This window comes from Vipera berus (assembly GCF_964194415.1).
Source record: "Vipera berus genome assembly, chromosome: 1".
NCBI classification, from domain to species: domain Eukaryota; kingdom Metazoa; phylum Chordata; class Lepidosauria; order Squamata; family Viperidae; genus Vipera; species Vipera berus.
The window spans coordinates 294,518,655-294,540,185 of record NC_138202.1 but is presented as its reverse complement, the minus strand read 5'-3'; the positions used below and the strand labels follow the sequence as shown (position 1 = coordinate 294,540,185).

Here is a 21,531-nt window from a genome sequence, read left to right as displayed (position 1 = left end):
TTTTGAAGTGGATGGTAAATCCCCCTCAGAGCATTTACCATCTCTGGAATCAATTACAGAAACGTTCTCTAGTTGCCCAAGGAATTGAATAGGTATGGCTTCAGCCTACAGATAGCTGAGTTCAGAAGAGGAAAATTTTCCATACAATTACACATCCTCACATCTATACATCTAAGAAGATTCTTTAGGCAATGGTATTTTGTGTGTGGGCTCTGGCTGTATGTATAGAAATGCATGAGACTAGCATTCCTAAGCTGCAGTTGAAGAAGACATTGTATGAGAAAAGTGATAAAAAAGGCTGAGATTCTTCACAGAATTTATTCGGCATAATTGGAACTGTCCACTTTGAGCATTTTGGATAATATCAGTGATCTATTCACCTATATAAATAGTCAAATTTTAGTACCAGGATATCCATAAAACTGTATCCTTTGGAAAATCAAATATGAACAAACCATATTTTGTTATCCCATTGAAATTCTCTGCGCAGTGTCTAAGGTTGTAAGAGGCTATTGAGGTGAAGAAAGGTTTGTTGGACATATAGGTTTAGTAGATGCTTTTCAGACTTTATTCCAGCACTGATATTGTAGGTTCAAAATCTAGCCTGTGTATTAGAATTACATTTCTTATTCTCTGAAAATAATGCCAGAAATATTTGGCTTTATAGCATTTACAGTATTCAGTGCATCAGTGATTTCAAACTTTCTTATCTAACTTTCCTGTTTTTTTTTTTGACTTGTACAATCAATTCTTATTTTATTTTTTTGCTTTTTTAAAAAAAATTCTTCTTTCCAGTGTAAACAGAAGACAAAGGAGAATAATTGATGAATATCTTTTGAAAATAAGGCTGTGTATATAGCACGGTACAACAACACACTGCATTTCTCAGCTTCAGTGTGGTGTGACTTGCCTTGTCAGAATCACTGCTCACCAGAAATACAAAGATTTACCAAGAGAAGAAAACAAAAGCAAGGGTACAAATTGAAAGAAATCCATGGGAAGGAAAGCTCATCTTATGAGAGTTGGAAAATGTCCAGAGGTTCTCAGAAGTGAGAATAATGTGAGTGAACGGGATATTTCATTGATGGTAATCCAAGATTCAAGTTGTAACCTATTATGGGTGTGTGTTGTGCGTTTATTTCCCATATGCAATAAGAGAGACATACACAAATATGAAAATAATAATATTTTAGTTAATAGTTTGCCTTTTGAATAAAAATGCAGCACAAAGAATAGCAATAAGAATAGATTTTTTTATTGCACTTTTCCCTTTGCAGAAATTGAAAGAGGCTTAAAGATACCCAGCCTTAAAAACTCATGGCCAAATGCAGAATTCTTAGAAATATAGAATTGAAAGGAATCTCAGAGTCATATAGTCCAATCTCTCGCTTGGTGTACAATATACTAGGGCAGACATGACAAACACAAGGCCCGGGGGCCAGTTCTGGCCCGCGAAGTGGTTTCATGTGGCCCGCGAAGCCATCCTGGTAACAGGGAGGGAACGGCCCCCACTACCTTGGTCCTGGCCCAGAGACCCTCCTTCTGCCAGAGACCCTCAGATCTGTCCCACTCCTGCCCAGGCCCCCATAGGCACCCTTGATGCAAACAATGTAGAGCTGGCCATGCCCACCCAGTAGGCCATACCCACTCTAGCCACACCTACCCAGTAGGCCACTCCCACCCTGGCCCTACCCACCTGGCCCCATGAGGGCAACCACAGTGCTGATGCGGCCCTCAATGAAATTGAGTTTGACACCCCTGTACTAGGGAATTTCTGACAGATTACCATCCAGCCTCTGTTTGAAGACCTCTAGTAAAGGAGAATTCAACATTTCGTGTAACAGCCAGTTCTGTTGGTTGACAACTGGTAGAATTAAGTGTCCAACCAATGATTGTTTTCTTAGACATTTAACTCACTAGTTTGGTCTGTCCTTTTCTATATAACAGCCTTTAAGATCTTTGAAGACTGCTGTCATATCTTCCCGTGAGTCATGTTTTTAATAAGCAAAACATACCATAACTATTACACATAGGTCTTGGTTTCCAGGCTCCTAACTATTTTGCTCCAATTTGTCATGGCCCAGTTCCAGAACTCTGCCAGAATGGAGCATAGTATTCCAAATAGGGTCTGAATGGAGCACAGTGGAACTATGATTTCCCATGATCTGTATTCTTAGTGCACTCCAGGTAGCATTTACCTTTTTAGTAGCTACATAGCATAACTTTCAATTTTTTTGGATCTTAATACAACACACTGTACCACACATTCAAAAAGATAGAAGGTTTAGACACCAAATACATGTCAGGTTCAATGTGCTAACATCAATGCCTACAGGCACCTTTTTGGAGATCATTTTGAGATAAGGGGGGGAGGACTTGAAGTGCCCCTGTGGTCACAAGTGCGCCTGAATTGACCACAGGACCACTGCCACAATTTGGGGAACTGGCATCCATTTACCATTGCCATAACTTCACATGCTTACTGAATAAATGGCCACAAGTCGAGGATTGCTAGTATTCAAAGGACTTTCAGTTCAGGACCATGGAGAGCAAACTTACACGTATGTGCACAATTTATTCTAAGATTAGTTTATTTTTTTATTGTTGAAAAAGAAGGCATATCATAACCTCTGTACAGCTTCTGGATGGAAGACTGTACTACCCTGATGTTCAGTCCAATATGGATAGGGCAGGATCAGATACTAGTTCTCTTCAGAGCTGCTGACAGTGTCATTTGGGCCATGTTACTTACAGGATTCTAGAACTTTTCACATTAGTCTGCATCAGAGAAAGTATTTCTGCTAAAGATGAATTGCGAGTGTTAACATATATCCTACTATGTTCTCTTGTTTAAAACTTCATGCTGATAGAACAGAGCAGTAAATAAAATCGTTAAACAATATAGTTCACTCTGTAACCTTGGAAAAACATTTTTTAATGCACATTGGCTGTATATACAAACAAGGCCATTTAAAACTACGAGAAGGCTTTTGGAACAGTTTATACTTTCCTTGCATACCATGCAATTTTTTGCATTGAATCTATTTTTTATCTTAACGTAAATGTATAATTTATTTGGTAAAAGCAAAATGTTTATTTGCTGTAGGGTTGGTCAGCAATGCTGATAACTGTTCTAGTGCTGTTAGATTAGTGTTTCTGAAGGGTTTTTATTTATCTTTTTCACTCAGGTGACCACATTTGCATTGAAGTTTCCTAAAGTGGCTAAATGGGAATAGCTTCTGGACTGCTATCAGAACTATCTACTATGAGAAGAATAACTCTGAAGGAACTCCCTTGAACTTTGGCTGAGGGATCTCAGTGAAGCTAGGTTTATTTTCCATGACCACAATCACTTCTATGCAAGTGCACATTGGTCAACAACCTCACTTTTTGACATGCTGGAGAAATGATGTTGATTCTTAGGTCACCCTTCCAGTCTTCAGTGTTTTTATCAATGAGAGAAGGATACCCCTCCCATCACGCACATATATAGATATTGATAGCTCATGCATGGTAAATTTTCCTTTAAACGACATGCTAAGGTTCCTCACCTCCATACGTTTTTTTAAAAATTAAATACTGTATAATTCTGTACATTCTGACTTTTCCCACAAGCAGCAGGAAGACATGCTGTGTGCATGATCATATGTTTATAGGTGCATGTGTTGGAATAGGAAGCATTACTAGTCTGTATTTAGATGAGACAAAATTAATACTACTGTTGATGCTGAAATTAGACATGCCTATTTGTAGGCATACACATATACATACAAAACCTTTTGTGGTTTATTTTATTTGAAGATATAAAGCTCTGGCAACAGGTACTTCCAAAATACCTTTTACAGGTTTCACAGGTCCACTGTTTGATATTAAAAAAAAAATGAACGCGTGCATTTTTGTAATTGTAACAACAGAGAAAAGGCATGGATTGATTTATCATTTATGTTTAATGCTCTTTCCCTCTTTACACTGCTAGGTCAAAGGGAGCTCTGCATATTTTTCTGACTTCACTGATCTACCACTTATAACTGCACTTACCTCTTTCAGTGCACAGACATTTGTAAAGCCCATCATCTCTCTTAACTTTCTGCCACTCGTGGTAATCCGGAGACTGGTTTTCAGTGGAATTACTATCCAGCAACACTGTTGAGCAGAGAAGGAAGAACCAGGCCCATGTCTGTACAACATCTTAGGGCATAAATAAATATTTTTAAGAAAATTCAGGCCTTCTGGTAACACTTGCCTTGTGTCATGACATATTGGTGTCCCTGCCAAGTATACTCTGTGATATGGAGATGCTGATGTGAAGGAAAATGAACCATGTGACAGAGTGGGGTGGAATGGGGATTTGATAGATAAATGCTATTTTGTAGGGACGACTTCATGCCTTATGAAGTTTTTTTCTGTGTTTAAACAGTTTTTAAATAACCTAAAAGTAATGTCTTTTAAAGTGCTGTCCAAGAATATACAGTGACTTACCCTTACCTGGTGATGTCCAAGAGTGTGTTTTAATTTCTGTAATTCCCAATCAGCACAGCCTTGTATTGTGCTGTACTGTCCAAAATATTTGAAAATTACCAGATAGAAGGCTGGTGTATATAGTTAATAAAAAAGTTCCACAGGTGTCAAAGGTATACTCATGGATTTGATGCCATTTCCCCCCCCGTTGTCTTATTGATCAGGAGTTATCAGGAGACAAGGTTAATCTATTTTGAACAAAAGCAAAATAGTAAATGTTCGGTGGAACACAGTTCTGTATTTTTCTATGTGAATCTGTTTTTATTTTTGCTTTTTAAGTGATACTGGTCTGGTGGTCAGATTATTCATATACATTCTTCTCATTGAAATGGTTTTAGTAATTGGGTACCTTTGCTTTTGAATTGTGCCTAGTATCCAGCATAGATATGTTTCAGGTGCTTGGAATCCAGACTGATTATTAGCTATCACCTGACTCTATGTGAGTGATTGTTTTAATACAGTGTGTGTATAGCCTGATTGAGTTTCTCTTCCAACAGTCTAAATGAAATAACAGATCCTATTAAGATGCCTGGCTAAGTGACATGAAATGGACCCTCTTCGACCTTTGAATTCTCATCCCCTTGGAATTTCATAGGAGGAAGGAGCAGACAGCATTCAACTAACCTTTTTAAAATGTTTCTCCACAAGAAGACAAGAGAATAGGCCTATGTGTATTAAATAATCCATTTCATGCCAACAAAATCTAAATTCTGCAACCTGTGAACTTGCACAAGCTCTAAGCAAATTTGTTTATACAGGTAGTCCTCAATTTACGATCACAGTTGAGCCCAACATTTCCATTATTAAGCACTAGAGTTGTTAAGTGAATTTTGCTCTATTTTACAGGCTTTCTCGTCACAGATGTTAAATGAATCATTGTAGCTGCTAAGTTAATAGCACGTTTGTTAAGGGAATCTGGCTTCCATGTTGACTTTGCTTGTCAGAAGGTGATCACATGCCCCTGGGACACTGTAACCATCATAAATACATGCCAGCTGACAATGTCCAAATTTTGATCATGTGACCGACCAAAGGGATGCTGCAGTGGTCGTAAATGTGAAAAACAGTCATAAGTGACTTTTCCAGTTCCATTGTAACTGAAGGAATGGTTTTAAGTCAAGAACTACCCATGTTTCATATTTTGTTTCTGCAGTTCATGGGAAGGAGTAGAATGGGGCATTATATTCTAACCATTATACATACTATTCCATCTTGCATTCTTATAAACGTTACACATTTTTATTAATTGCTCCTTGCAATTCCAATGCTAACAGTCTCCCCCAAATGATTAGAAACTTTGCTTTCTTTTATTTAAAGAAAAACAAGAATTTTAACATGCTGACTTTTGTATGCCTGGCTAGTTTTTGCAGTCACATGAGATAATCAAAGGGTTGCTTCACCATAGCAGACTAAGCCATCATATATTTGGCTTGCTTTAGGGTGTTGGATGGAGGGGGGGGTGATTCATGATTGGTGGTGGTGATGTCATCATAAAAATGAGAAAAATTGTGATACATGAGTGAATGGAGTTAATAGAAATAAGAATGGTTTGTAAAGATAGAAAGTTTGGAATGCTATAATGATTTGTTAAAAAAATACTTATCACTTGTTTTAGCTTGGTTACTGTTTCTTACTCCTTTTCTGAACTTTTAGCCATACTGTTTACCCTGAAATAGAACTTTGTGATGGGTATACATGGCTGATGTCTCAGTAATTAAAAGGGATATACAAATCACAAACCAAGAGAGTGACCTGCATAATGTTTCTATAATGGCTTTACAAAAGAGACTTGTTAAAGCTCTGAAGAATTTTGTGAGACGAAAAGACAAAGACAAAGTGAAAATAATTCAAGTCTTAGGGCATTATTTGAATGTCAAGATTGTTAAAAGGAAGGAATATAAAGTTGGTTTAGTTGATCAAGGTTAAAATAGTTAAGCTGTTATCACTGAAAACCCTTAATGGATCTTTGCTGATCAGGCCTAAAATGCTGAGGACTTTAAGGATTTGTTTAGAGATAAAGGGATATGAGAAGAAGAGATGATTAGTTGTATTTTAAAAGAAGGTGATAAGTTACCAAATAGATTATACTTGTGTTGAAGGGAAAATAATTTCTTTAAATATTTCTTTTGTTTTTCTTTACAGTTCCGTTATTTTTTGTTTTCTATTAGAGCTTAACACTATCTGAACTTAAGTTGCAGAAATGTGCTGCCAGTTTTATAACTTACTTTTTAAAGCATCTGTTGCATCCCCCCAAAGATAAGCAGGGCACCCACTTATTTAGAGTTTCACAAGGCTTTTATGACCTGGCTCTGCTCCTAAGCGTAAGGCTAATGTGTTAGTGGAAACTCCGTCATCTTTTTGATTATTATGGCTGTTATGGCTGGGCTGTTACGCTTTGTAGTTATGTTTTTAATGGTATGCTGGATGTTGGAAGCCCTCCATTCTTTAATGTTTAAAAGTGTATGACATGCACTGTAATAAATAGAAACGGGTGCCCACTGGCACCTGTGGTGAGGTAGCCATGCCTGCCTAAGGCAGAGTAAAGAGTTAAGTTTCTCTATTCTTTTTACTTTCTTCTCTCAAGAAGATTTTAAATATGTAAAGACATTATAGCGCACCTAAGTTAAAACCTCAACACTGGGCATTGCTGAGAAAAACTCAACTTCCTTCTTTACATATTCACGCATGCACTTATTAAGCCAAAAAGCTAGCAACAAAGCAGCAATATTTTTGCAAAGATGTAAGGTGCGATGTTCACCCTGTTTTTGCTGGTAGTGCTGGGGAAGTAGCAATTGGAGAGGGTAAAAATACATGTATTAAAATTTGCAGAGGGTTAAGATGCCAACTTAACTCTTTTCCTGTCAGAAAAGATAAACATGAAAAATCACACTCTGAAAATGAGACATTTGCTTTCAATTCTTCTGTGGTTGTGGAGGTGTCTAGTAGAAATAAGGCTAGATTTATTGGTTGTCCCCTTTTATTAAAGAAAGAAAAGTATTTCACATGCTTATTATTCCAAGCGATGGAGGTGAGTATCTGTCTCAGCCATACCACGGTCAAAAGCATATATATATATATTTTTAATCCCATTTATATCCCACCCTTCTCCGAAGACTCAGGGTGGCTTACAATCTAAGAAGTACCAATCAATGTGCTTAGCAATAGCCTTCATTCTATGTATATGCCTGCTTATTAGGGCTTTCGCCCCCCCCCCCAGCGGCATTATTACAAAGCTTATTGCCCCCAACAATCTGGGTCCTCATTTTACCTACCTCGGAAGGATGGAAGGCTGAGTCAACCTTGAGCCTGGTGGGACTCGAACCTGCACTAATTGCAGGCAGCTGGTGTTACTTAAGGAGGCATTAGCCCACTGCTCCACCAAGGCTTGAACTTTAAAGAGAAAGAGGGCATATAATCATAGTAACAAAAATGATAAAGACCACAACAATCAGCTTTACTCATAGCAGAAAGACTAATAATCATGACAGCCCCCAAACCATAATATCACAGATTGTTTAAACTGTGTCCATCCAATACCCTGAGTTAACCAGATTAGCTTGCTAAGTGGAATTTTTTGTTGTTAGCTGCAAAGTCGTCTCCGACCCATCGCGACCCTATGGACAACGTACCTGCAGACCATAGCCTTGACTATACACAATTTTGTTGACAGGGTGATGTGTCTGCTTTTTAGTGTGCTGTCTAGATTTGCCATGGCTTTCCTCCCGAGGAGCAAGCGTCTTTTAATTTCTTGGCTACAGTCCCCATCTGCAGTGATCTTGGAGCCCAGGAAAATAAAATCTGTCACTACCTCCATTTCTTCCCCATCAATTTGCCAGGAATTGAGAGGGCTGGATGCCATGATCTTGGTTTTCTTAATGTTAAGTTTCAAGCCAAGTTTTGCACTCTCCTTCTTCACCCACAACAAGAGGCTCTTTAGTTCTTCACTTTCTGCCATTAGAGTGGTATCATCTGCATATCTTAGGTTGTTGATATTTCTCCCGGCAATCTTAATTCCAACTTTTGATTCATCTAGCCCTGCCTTTCTCATGATATGCTCTGCATATAAGTTAAATAGGCAGGGTGACAGTATACAGCCTTGCCGGACTCCTTTCCCAATTTTGAACCAATCAGTGGTTCCGTGTCCAGTTCTCACTGTTGCTTCTTGGCCCACATATAGGTTTCTCAAGAGACAAATAAGATGGTCTGGTACGCCCATCTCTTTAAGAACTTGCCACAGTTTGTTATGATCCACACAATCAAAGGCTTTAGCATAGTCAATGAAGCAGAAGTAGATGTTTTTCTGGAATTCTCTAGCTTCCTCCATGATCCAGTGTATGTTGGCAATTTGATCTCTAGTTCCTCTGCCTCTTCAAAATCCTGCCTGTACTTCTGGTAGTTCTCGATCCACATACTGCTGGAGTCTAGCTTGTAGGATTTTAAGCATAACTTTACTAGCATGAGAAATGAGTGCAATGGTGCGATAGTTTGAACATTCTTTCACACTGCCTTTCTTTGGAATTGGAATGTAAACTGATCTTTTCCAATCCTGTGGCCATTGTTGAGTTTTCCAAATTTGCTGGCAAATTGAGTGTAGCACTTTTACTGCATCGTCTTTTAAGATTTTGAATAGCTCAGCTGGAATACTGTCACCTCCACTAGCTTTGTTGTTGCTCAGCTTTTCTAAGGCCCACTTCACTTCACATTCTAGGATGTTTGGCTCGAGGTCAGTGACCACCTCATTGTGATTATCAGGGACGTTAAGCTCATTCTTGTATAGTTCTTCTGTGTAATTTTGCCACCTCTTCTTAATCTCTTCTGCCTCTGTTAGGTCCCTGCCATTTTGGTCCTTGATCATGCCCATTTTTGCATTAAACGTTCCCTTCATCTCTCCAATTTTTTTGAAGAGATCTCTGGTCCTCCCTATTCTATTGTTTTCTTCTATTTCTTTGCACTGTTCATTTAAGAAGGCATTCTTATATCTTCTAGCTATTCTCTGGAATTCTGCATTCAGTTGGGCGTATCTTTCTTTTTCTCCCTTGCCTTTCGCTTCCCTCCTTTCCTCAGCTATTTGCAAAGCTTCCTCAGATAGCCATTTTGCTTTCTTGCATTTCTTTTTCTTTGGGATGGTTTTAGTTGCTACCTGTTGTACAATGTTGCGAACCTCTGTCCATAGTTCTTCAGGCACTTTATGTATCAGATCTAATTCCTTAAATCTATTTGTCACCTCTACTTGTATATTCAACAGGGATATGATTTAATTCATACCTGAGTGGCCTAGTGCTCTTCCCTACTTTCTTCAGTTTAAGCCTAAACTTTGCAATGAGAAGCTCATGGTCTGAGCCACAGTCAGCTCCTGGTCTTGTTTTTACTGACTATAAAGCTTCTCCATCTTTGGCTGCAGAGCATATAGTCAATCTGATTTCTGTGTTGACTGGTGATGTCCATGTGTAGAGCCGTCTCTTGGGTTGTTGGAAAAGAGTGTTTGCTATGACAATCGTATTCTCTTGACAAAATTCTATCAGCCTGTACCCTGCTTCATTTTGTACTCCAAGGCCAAACTTGCCTGTTATTCTGGTTATCTTTTGGCTTCCTACTTTAGCATTCCAATCCCCCATGATGATAAGGACATCATTTTTTGGTGTTAGTTCTATAAGGTGCTGTAGGGCTTCATAGAACCGGTCAATTTCATCCTCTTCAGCACTGGTGGTTGGGGCATAGACTTGGACTACTGTGATATTGAATGGTTTGCCTTGGATTCGAACTGAGATCATTCTGTCATTTTGAGGATTGTATCCCAGTATTGCTTTTCCTACTCTTTTATTGACTATGAAGGCTACTCCATTTCTTCTGAGGGATTCTTGCCCGCAGTAGTATACCTGATGGTCATCTGAATTAAATTCACCCATTCCTGTCCATTTTAGTTCTCTAATTCCTAAGATGTCGATGTTCAGTCTTGTCATCTCGTTTGACCACGTCCAGCTTTCCTTGATTCATGGATCTTACATTCCAGGTTCCTATGGAGAAAAAATCTTTACAGCATCAGACTTTCCTTTCACCACCAGACATATCCACAGCTGAGCATCGTTTTGGCTTTGGCCCAGTCGCTTCATTCTTTCTGGCGCTACTAGTACTAGCCCTCTGCTCTTCCCCAGTAGCATATTGGACACCTTCTGACCTGAGGGGCTCATCTTCCAGCGTCATATCGTTTTGCCTTTTGGTACTGTCCATAGGGTTTTCATGGCAAAGATACTAGAGTGGGTTGCCATTTCCTTCTCCAGTGGATCACGTTTTGTCAGAACTCTGCTATGACCTTTCCATTTTGGGTGGCCCTGCACGGCATAGCTCATAGCTTCATTGAATTACGCAAGCCCCTTCGCCACGACAAGGCAGTAATCCATGAAGGGGCTAAGTGGAATACAAGCCACAAATGTGGTTCTGTACAGTGTACATACCCAGAAAGCTGAAGTATAAAGTTAGTAATGGGTAAGTAAAGTAATTCGCTATAAAATAACAAATTACATTTTAGAAATACATGTTGCAACAGAGTCCATTTGACAAATATGCAGAAGAAACGGAAATGAATGCTAAGATGGATATTGTGAGGGAGATGAATGGTTCAAAAATGTGAAAAATATGTGACCTAGTCTAATTCTTCTTGTTTTCCAGAAGTGCTATTAAGGTTAGGGGTGAACTTGTGCTGTAGTTCACACAAAAATGGAAACTCATTTTCAGAATGCAAGTAATTGGGGAAAATAGATTGCCTCCCCTTCTTTTGAACATGACTCAGTTGGATTCTGTACCTGAACCAGGAGTGTATATGTTTATTTACCACATTATTAGCAACAAACATCTAAAATGATTCAAGAGGAATTTTATCAATTTACTCTGATAATAAGTACTTGTCAATGTTCATTTTAGGGATGGTAACAGGCTGTGGTGGGGATAAAATCTGTAAACTGCCTGTTGTTGTCAAACAGTGACAAATAAAGGGTTTACACCCACACAGAGGTTCTGACCTCATCTTTTCCCAACAAACTCTAGTTTGGTTATCCCTTAAACATGTAGTATGCTATAGATTGACTGACACATTCTCCTTTTGAAAATTTTACTCAGCTTTTTCAAAATCTTTAGCCTTTATAAAATTTATATTTATATATTTTTTACAACCTATCCTCTAATAGAATATAATCCTAAATACTATAAAGCTATCAAAATTCTCTCAGGTCTATATAATGTTAATTTATGTCTTTTACATTTTCCTACTTTGTCTTGTCACTATCTTAACCCTATTTTAATCATTGTTCCTAAAATGCACAACATTTCTGCAATGCTTCTATCCTTTTCAGCTAGACCTGACCCCAAATCTCTTGCAGATGTTGCATGCATTTTGTAACCTAGGGTTAGTTCCATTGGTGGTTTTTTGCCCCTCATCTTTTGAGGCTATCTTGCCTTTAAGAATCTTTTAAGAAGTTATAGTGGTAGATGCACTTTTATCATCTGTGGAGCTGGGTCAAGACAACGTGACTCAAGTGTACAAGTTCCATCAACTGAATGTTACATGAAGTTTTTCAAGGTATGTGAAGGACAGGTTCTCCCCAAAATGGGTGGAGGTAGGCAACACATACTGTTGATCCCAATATTGGTTCCAAATACTCTGGATAAGCCCTGGGAACCACAAAAGGAATGCTAGTGGATAACATGCAATGTATTTATTAGATTTCTATAGCTGCACATCTTAGCAAGTAATCTTCAAACTGCTTTTTGCTCTCTTAATTAATCTCATCCAGTATCCAGCATCCTGTCTTGATCCTTTTCCCTTGCGCTGTTGCAAATCAAATTAGCAACTTTCCAAATGTTGGAAGAGGATATGGTTGGAACCTGAGCAGGAACATTCCAGCTTGCAACACTTCCAGGTACCAAATTGTAGACATTGTTGTGGCTGTCAGTAAGAAGTAGGGTAGCTGATGCAGTAAACATAGTCTGCTTTCTCCCACAAAAGAAAAAAAATCCCTTACCACAGACTCTTGAACAAATTCAGCAACCGTGGGATAAAAGGGCAAGTGGTCCCATAGGATATAAATCTAACAACAGAAAGGAAAGGGTAAGGATGAATACTTTCAAATTAGGGAGGTTCCAGTGGAATTGCCAGAAATCGATGCTAGGACCAGTATTTTAAATACAATTTATGTTTTATAATAGCTGTAATCTGACAGCCAAAAGATCAATAACAGAAATGAATGATTGTTTTACAAAAACCAGTTTTAGTATTACATAAATATTATTGTTTAAAACATCGCTAGTGCCTCCCTCGTTCTTAACCATTAACACCTTAAAATTGATATTATGCATGCAGTAGACCAGGGGACTGGCACTGGGCTGCAGCATGCCGGAAACCGATCTGCGCAAAGCCCCATCTGCAGGATGCCGGCAGTACATGAAACCACACCCGCTGTCTGCAGAAAAACCTCTCTCCACAGAACTGATCCCTGATGCTCAAAAGGTCGGGGACCTCTGCAATAGACAATGTCACAAAATTAACATCTGATTGTCTAGTAAAATGGAGGTTGATAATCCATGCCTTCCTGTAGGCTTGCTAGCACATAGATTAGATAAATTTCAAAGAGGTATTAACAAGATTGAATGAAAAACGGGCCTCTGTCTTGACCAACCTAGATTCTAATAAAAACTATTGAAGAAACATTCACAAACAGCAAAGCAGATCTTAGAAACTATTTTTAGGGAGCCAGACTTAACAACTGGAGTAGATATGTGCTCTGTGAATCATTACCAGATTTTAAAATGGTTGTAAAATAATGTTCATTTTTAAAAAAAGTGATTGTGGCCTCATTTATTTGAAGACATTCTACTGAATTTTTAACATACATTTTCTCTTTCGATTACTATGCATGGAAAAATCAGAGCACCCATGTGATTAAGTGCCTTCATGATCACCTTTGTTTTTATTTTTTTGCCCCATAAAGGTGTATGTGTTTGTGTGTGTGATTGGTTGATTGATTGATAAGCCAAGGACTCTGGAAAGATGCTTGTGTCACCTGCATAAGGCAGCTCTGAAAGGGTTACCAGAATAAATGAATGAGATGATAGGCAACACAGAACAGATTTAAAATCCAAAGATATCCTTGTCAGAAGATAGATTTCCCAGCCATGGAAAATGGGCTCTTAACTTGAAAACTCCTCAGTCTGGTCTGGAATCCATTTGCTTCTCTGCCAGAATATTTTCATTTTCTAACTGACATTCAGGTGGCAAATTAGATTAAGCAGGCTGCTCCATCTGTAATTGACCCAGTTCATTTTATTCCTTTTTTAATAAGGTGGAATAAGGCGTACACTTTTGAAATCTCTGCTGTACTATCTTTTTGAATAAGGAGAGTTACAAGGCTTAATGGTTAAGAATATACATTCGTGTAATATTAAAACTGTTTTTTTGTAAAAGAATCAACTGGCTATTTTATTTTTGCAATTTGAGATTTCAGATGCCCAAAATGGTGTGGACTGTCTAGAACACAGGTGTCAAACACCGCATCATGTGATGTTTCACGACGTATTGTGACTTTTTTTGCGTTGCCGGAGCTGGGGTGGGTGCGGCCTCTGTATGATGCAACTGGCCCGTGGACCAGCAGTTTGACACCCCTGGTCTAGAAGATTCCTGCATGGTTTAGGATATTCCATATGGAATTCTGCAGTAAAACTGAAGTAAAAATTTGTCTTCCTCAGTCCAGACATGCATGGCTGTTTCGGTCTCCAGACTGCAATTATCAAGACTGAAAACTTATGTGTCCACCAGATGGCAACAATGAACTAGAATTTTGTTTGTTTGTTTTATAATTGTTAAGTGCTTACAAGACAGAAAATAAAGAATGAAAATGAAACATACATAATTAATAATGAAAAGTTGTATATAATTATACACAAATAATGCATTTTTTGTTAAAGCCAAAAACACTAAGGATCTACAAACCAACTACTAAAAGTCAAATAGCACAATGAAAAAAAATGAGATTAAAGTTAAATATAAGGAAGAACAAACTAGACAATTGGTAGAACTACCAGCCTTAGAATTGAAAATGAAGTTATTCAAGTTGTGGATAGCTTTTGTGATCAACCATCAACAGTAAAGGAATATATTGTATTATCCACATATCTTTTGTGTGTGTGTGTGTGTGTGTGTGTGTGTGTGTGTATTTGCTGATGCTTTATCTAAACTATATTTGTATATCAGTGATTGCATGACCTCTGTAGATGCCATAGACTAAATAAATAGTAAAGGAACAATCACTCAAGAAATACACTGTAGACTGACACTCGCTAGCGGTTCCCAACCTTTTCTATACCCCACACTCCTAGAACGCTTCTGATATATTCTCACACCCCTTACAAAAGTTCAAAATAATGGCAATGAATTATGCATATACACTATAATTTTGAAATTTCTAAACCCAAGTTTTCTCACTCCTTGGAATATAGTCTCGCAATCCCCAGTTGGAAACCCCTGCCGTAGAATATCCATGAAGGCATTGGAAAAGGTATTAAAATGTCCTAGTGTATCTATATCTACCAAGATCAGAATTGTGCAAGCCCTGGTATTCACTTTGACACTCTGTGGAAGTGAATAAGACATTAAAGAAGCAGGATAAGCTCTATTTATACAATTTAACTGGCATTAACATAGATCATGTCGTTTGGTGTGATATTCAATGACATTAATTCTTCCCTGAAGTCACATAGGCATTTTAATCTACTGATATCAATAATAGTCAGACAATTTTTAGAAATGTGTACCTGTTCAAATTTTGGAATTAAACAGGCCAATATTTCTGAACTCAATATAAGCAGAAATAATGAGCATCTTTGATAAGTTTCATGAAACATCATGATGGGTAGACAATTCAGTTTGTGTTACTCTATTGGTTTAGAATACTATATTTTATCCAAATAATAACAATACAACGAAAGTCATATTTAGGCAAGGAGTGTTTTAGAAATTTAACTTGCAGCCATATTACAGTCTTTTTCCACATTCACTCCCAAGTCCAATTTATGTGACTTAAGAACCAATATAATTATTTACAAAACCAATATTAATTGATGCTTAACAGCCTTGTATAACATCAGATTGTGGTAGATGAATTACTGACACCATCATGAAACTATGAAAAAAATAATTTATTCAACAAGGTATCATTATAAAGCTTCAACAGTACATGACCAAAACAAAACAGTCTGAACCAGGAAATTTACTACTTTTCATTGCTGTAATAGCATCAATTAATTCATGAAGTAGTGATAAATATGCAACTAAAGCTTAGTCAGGTGTTAATTTTCAGAATATTTATTTTATCCAAATAATGTTTAATTATTTCATCCAAGATTTTAAATCTGGGTTATAAAGTCAGATATAAACACTTTTTAAAATTTAAGTTCATTAGCAAAGAAAGAGAGAAGATAAAGAAGATAAAGTATTTGGCCGTTAAATTGTAAAAAAGCAGCCCAAATTATGCCATCTCCAACAAAACTGAGAAGCTGAGTTTGTAAATCAGGAATTTTTTAATAAATGCATTTATTAGTTTATGAGAAATAACATATTTTCTTAAAAATATTGCATCATAAAACTGAAGTAGAGGATTAATAAGTATATTTAAATCTTATAAAATGTATAAAAAGACATGACTGGAAGAAATTAACTTGGAGATTGCAAATTGAAAAGTTAGGTTATGAACAGTCATATTAGGATGTTTATTTTGGAATGATTGGGAAAGGTTTGGTAGAATATATCAAACAGTAATATGTCAAATATTAAATAATAATATAATATATATTATACCCCATATGAATATATTATTATTTTATATTATAATGGTAATACTGCAAGGTACACTTTTTGTATAGACATGAGAACATCTTGTTGAAAGATTTCAAATCTTAGAATTAACACATATGAAGGATATCAACATATTCTAAAATATATTGTATTTTGTGTGATGAACATGTTTGTTTTTTTGTTTCATCACTTCATTGTTTGCTTTATTTGCATTCTGGTATTCTTGTTAAAACAAAATAACTGTGATGATGAACTGATTTGATTGTTTAGTTATATAGTTGTCAATCACTCAGATCTGGACTCATTGAATATCATCTCTGATTTTAATCATAATTTCCTAACCATTTTTCCTGATTCATTAATGTGCCATAAAAAGGTTCTGCTAGTAAATACTGCCATCATGCGGTTATGTTTAAATGTTTTGTGATAATTACACTTTGAATGTCCAACCCAACCAGAGCTATATAACGGTTGCTTTGTGTAAAGGAAAAAATCATGTGCTAATCAAAGCAATGTCTATTTTATAAAAAAAATTGTGAGGTTCTTTCACTGTTGGAAGTAAAATACATAAAGTTGATATTAATACTGTTTAAAATGTCCAAGGTCTTCTTATACTAATGAAACCCATTTGTGTCCAAAGAACCAACATACCTATTTCATTTATTTTATAAAATTTCACATTGGATCCGTTGGACATATTCCTTAGAGAACTGTTGTTATATCATAATTCTTACATTTTTAATGAAATATGTAAGCTGCATTCTTCTACTTCCTTTCTGGAGCGTATCTCCTGCAAATTTTGAACATTACTTAACACCATCATAGACAATTTTCATAACATCCTTTTTCTGAGATCCATCAAGATTAATTTTTATGTCAACACTATATTGATTGATGTGCCATTAAGTTGGTATCAAGTCTTAGCAACCGCATACTGTAGATAAACATTTATTGTATCACTCATCTAAGCATAAAATTCCCTGCTTTCAATTTTATAAATCACCATTCATGCTTCTATCATCAACATGTTAATTGTCTGATTTCTAGATTTTATTATCTTCCATGAATGTTCCCAATGTTCAAAGCTAACTTTGAATATATTTTGATTTTCAAATCAACTGTTTTAATCATTTCTCTAAATACAACTCCCAGAAGTTTCTAATCCTTTTCATTTTTGATAGTGTTTTCATGATTCATGAACCACAACCATCATATTTTGTGTAAAAGTTCATGAGTTATGGTCCAAAGTGTAATGTAAACATAATTCTTGATTTAAGTAAGCCATAGTTAATTATAATTAAGCATGTTGGGTCACCACCTCATAACTGAAAATTATTCATCAGTTTTCTTCCTTGTCTGAAGCATTTTTATGCAGCTGTTTTCAAAAACGTGTGCCTTGAATAGAGTTTATTACTAGATTCCCTCCCTGCCCTCATTAAAGAGGTTTGTGTGAAGTATTTCAGTGAATATCCATGCTTCATTTTGTTAAAATAATTATGGCTTTTGCAACTCTTGTGCAGCTGCTTTGAAAGTTATCAACTGCAGCCTTGATAATTTTTTAGCAAAATCCCAAAAGAATTTTGAAAGCAACCTGAGAACGAGCTGAAAAATTAAAGGCTTTGTTTTACAGACAAAAAAATGTTTTAGGGTATAGTTATTTCTTGTTATGTACGATAGTATCATGTGGGATGGCACATGCTTGTTATTTTCTAATATTTTTATTAATGACTTGGATGAGAAAGCGGAGGAAATGCTTATTAAAACTGCAGACTACCAAACTCTACATGACAGCTAATTTCCTGGAGACACAAACAAAATTAAACAAGATCTTGATAATTAGAGAATGAGTGATAGTATTTTAACAGTAAAAATGCAAAGTTTTTGCTAAGAAGAGTAAAATCAAATGCACACATAGGGGTTGCAACAGCACATGAGAGCCAGTTTGAGGCACCAGGTTAGAAGCTGGGAGATCATGAATTATAGTCCTGTCTTAGCCTGGGTGACATTGGACTCATCAATTGAAGAAGACAATGGCAAACTATTTCTGAAAATGCTGCCAAGAAAATTACATGGATTCATCAAGGCAATTGCCAGAGAGACTTAAAGGGAAATGTGATCAGAAGTTAACTGTGAATGAGCAGCTTGGTGGAGCTGTGAAAAAGGCATCTTAAATTTTAGATGGTATAATTTTCAAATCCAGAGTTTTAACGGTCTCAAGAACCACCTCAAGAACCCTATTTTCAAGCACCAATTTTAAGAAAGATTGAGCTAAACTAAACTAAAGATGACTTAGAAATGAAATCCTGTGAAGAGAGACTGAGGAACACAGTATATTTAGCCTTGAGGGGGAAAAATACTGTTATTTGGGGAACCTGAAAGGTTATCATACAGAAAATGACCAAAGACTGTTCTTATGATCTTGCAGAAAATGAAATGACTGGCTTAAAATATATTTTCCAATGGAATGTTACAGAAAATAACTTAATCATAAGAGCAGTTTGCCATGGAAATAAGTGATCTATGTTGGTTGCCCTTTTTTTTCTAGCAATGTTCAGAGGCTGGTGGACAACAATCTGTTGGAGATGCATCTTTTGGTTTCTTTTGCTGAGCAGGATTTTAAAATAATGTCCCTTTCTTGTTCTGTATTTCTGTTTTCCTAATCATACTAATTCCCAATACCCCTATCCAATATTAATTAGATATGATAGTAAATTAAATTTCACAGTGCCTGCAGATATACAAGATTCGCACTCTTGGTATTCCTTGAATTTTGTCTTCAATAATTTCTCCAATAGAGTATCTTCCTAATGCTTGTCAATTTTATTCTTTTTTTCTTGTCTTTTGCCTTTCTTTGATATCTCGTTTCCATGGAAGTGGGTACTAGACAACGATCTATATTTTTTTCACTGGATTCATGAAAGCTCAATTTTATTGCTTGCTCATGTCTACGACTCTGGTGGCTGTTGTGGGAGTTATTGCGTGTACGCAAACACACACACACACGAGTGTGCAGAACCACTTCATTTCCACATTGTGTCACAGTGAATACCATTGCTTTCCATCTGGAGAATAAATGTACACCATAAAGATGAAATTAACATTTTCATTTAAAAGAATCAATATGCCAAGACAAATATTCAGTGAGTCGAGCAGAGGGATTTCAAAAAGGGAAAGTACTAACATGCTGTTGCTATTAATAGGTGCTTGTTCCACAGACATTTTGCTCAAAAATGGATGAGCAAGGCAAAATATGTTTAAGACCACACACAAAGTTTTAGGCCTGACTCTACGCATTATACAAATGTTCTGACTCATATCTAAACTTCAAAAACACCAATGCTCTGGTTCATTTTGGTTAGTTTTGGCTGCATCATAAAGTAGCACAGGTGGGCAAATATCTGTCAAAAACCTAGTTACTGAGGAGAGTTGATTTCCTTTCTCAACCAGCTGCTATTTCTGCCTGTTGTATAATCAACATGCTTATATAGGTAACTGGATCTGGAAGTGCTTTCTGTAACATACCCTCCTGCTTTGAATAACATGAAGCTTTTTCAGCAACCTCAAATCTTTTGAAACGGACTTACCACAGTCTACCATCAGCTCTTACTTTAGTTCATCTTGGTTCATTTCCCAAAAGCATAATGGAGCTGTTTTTGTTTCAGTTGTGTTACTCAACACTTCAGTTTTGTTAACAAGTACCTGATACTTCTGCCTGGGTGGAGATGCATAGTTGTATATAGTACTGTACTATTTGGAACCTTGTGAAAAATGGCCTCCAGAAGAACATAAAGAGAGCTATGGCTTCGCAGTTTATCATAAATACACACAGGGCTTTTTTTCTCATAGAACGCTCAGAACGGAGTTCCAGCACCTTTTTTGGATGGAACCTTATAGGGTAGGCAAGGCGGGTTGTATGACATGTGTGAGTTTCGGCACCTTTTTCTTTTACAAAAAAAGCACTGAATACACATGTATAGTTTCAGAATTTGTTTGGGAAATAAAAGAGCTAGAAAGTTTTCCTCTGTCATGATTGACTAGAAAGATTGTGTTGGTTAGCCCAAACTATGCATTTCAGGTGCAATTTGTGATTAAAGATCTAGCATTTGAATTTTCTGAAATGGACTATAGTAGATAAAAATATTGTTATTGCTAAGAAAATTATTTTCAGTGGATTGAAGGCACTCTTATATAGCCCAGTGCTATTATCCACTCTTCAGTACATTTCCTTTCACGGAGCCATGGCACCCTTCTAGCAACTGTGCTGCTTCTAAAGAAGCAATGTCAAAGAGAGAGAAATTTTATAGCATAAAAGATTCTGTAACGCATCATGAGTCAAGAATCCATCACCCAGATGGCCTGAACAATCAGCCAAAACTGAGTGATAAGAGCTCAAAGGAGTTATCTTTAAGGTGTGCCTGAATAAACATTTCATTTCTTCAAATTCTGGACAAATTCAATTTATTTTCTAGATTGCTGAAAGCAATGAAGCAAATATGGTAGTAGGGCTTTTTCTTAAGTCACTGGGGAAATGTTATTGTTTGGAATGTGAAAAAATAGTTACAGAAGCAAGGAAACAGTTCCAACTGTGGAGGAGGAAAATTAAATGGCCATATATGAGCTTTTCTGACAAAGAATGTACTTTGTTCATATGTTACAACAATTCTTCTTATAAAACAGTTGATGGGATACATTTTAATTTTTTTCCAGCTTGGGACTCTTGTGTGTCAACAACAGAACTGGATTCAAGTTGGGGCTGAGAGAGAAGCATTTATTACATTTGCTGGGTGGAGCTGCCAGAAAAATTCAGAAAGAAAAATAAATCTACAATGCATTCTGTAGCTCAGAACATGGCTTACTGCTATATTCTTAAGGGATGTTCAGCCTGCTTACCTTGTTTCTGTTTTACCTATGCTTATCAAATTAAGGTAGTAAAAGTTTTCTGAACAGTTTATGGATGAGGTAATAGTAAATATTATTTTGTTTCTAATATTTATTGAGGTTACAGGAGTAGATCTATTTATTTTTCAATGTCTGAAATTAGTAGTTATCTTTAATATCCTTGGAATTCACCTGGGACTACACTGAGAAAGAAAACAATTTCGGATGCACCTTCCTTTTGTGTGAAGCGAGCATTGTTGTTTATTATCATATAATTGTTCTTCCAAAAAAATGTC

The 21,531-nt window shown here is 36.6% G+C and overlaps 1 long non-coding RNA gene across 1 annotated transcript; it reads left to right on the top strand.

The window, feature by feature from the left end:
* The first annotated feature begins 12,390 nt into the window (after window positions 1-12,390).
* LOC308663324 lies at window positions 12,391-14,355 on the top strand. Its single transcript, XR_014025356.1, has 3 exons — window positions 12,391-12,431; window positions 13,851-13,924; window positions 14,254-14,355. It is a non-coding gene; the product is annotated as an uncharacterized lncRNA (long non-coding RNA).
* Window positions 14,356-21,531: the final 7,176 nt, after the last annotated feature.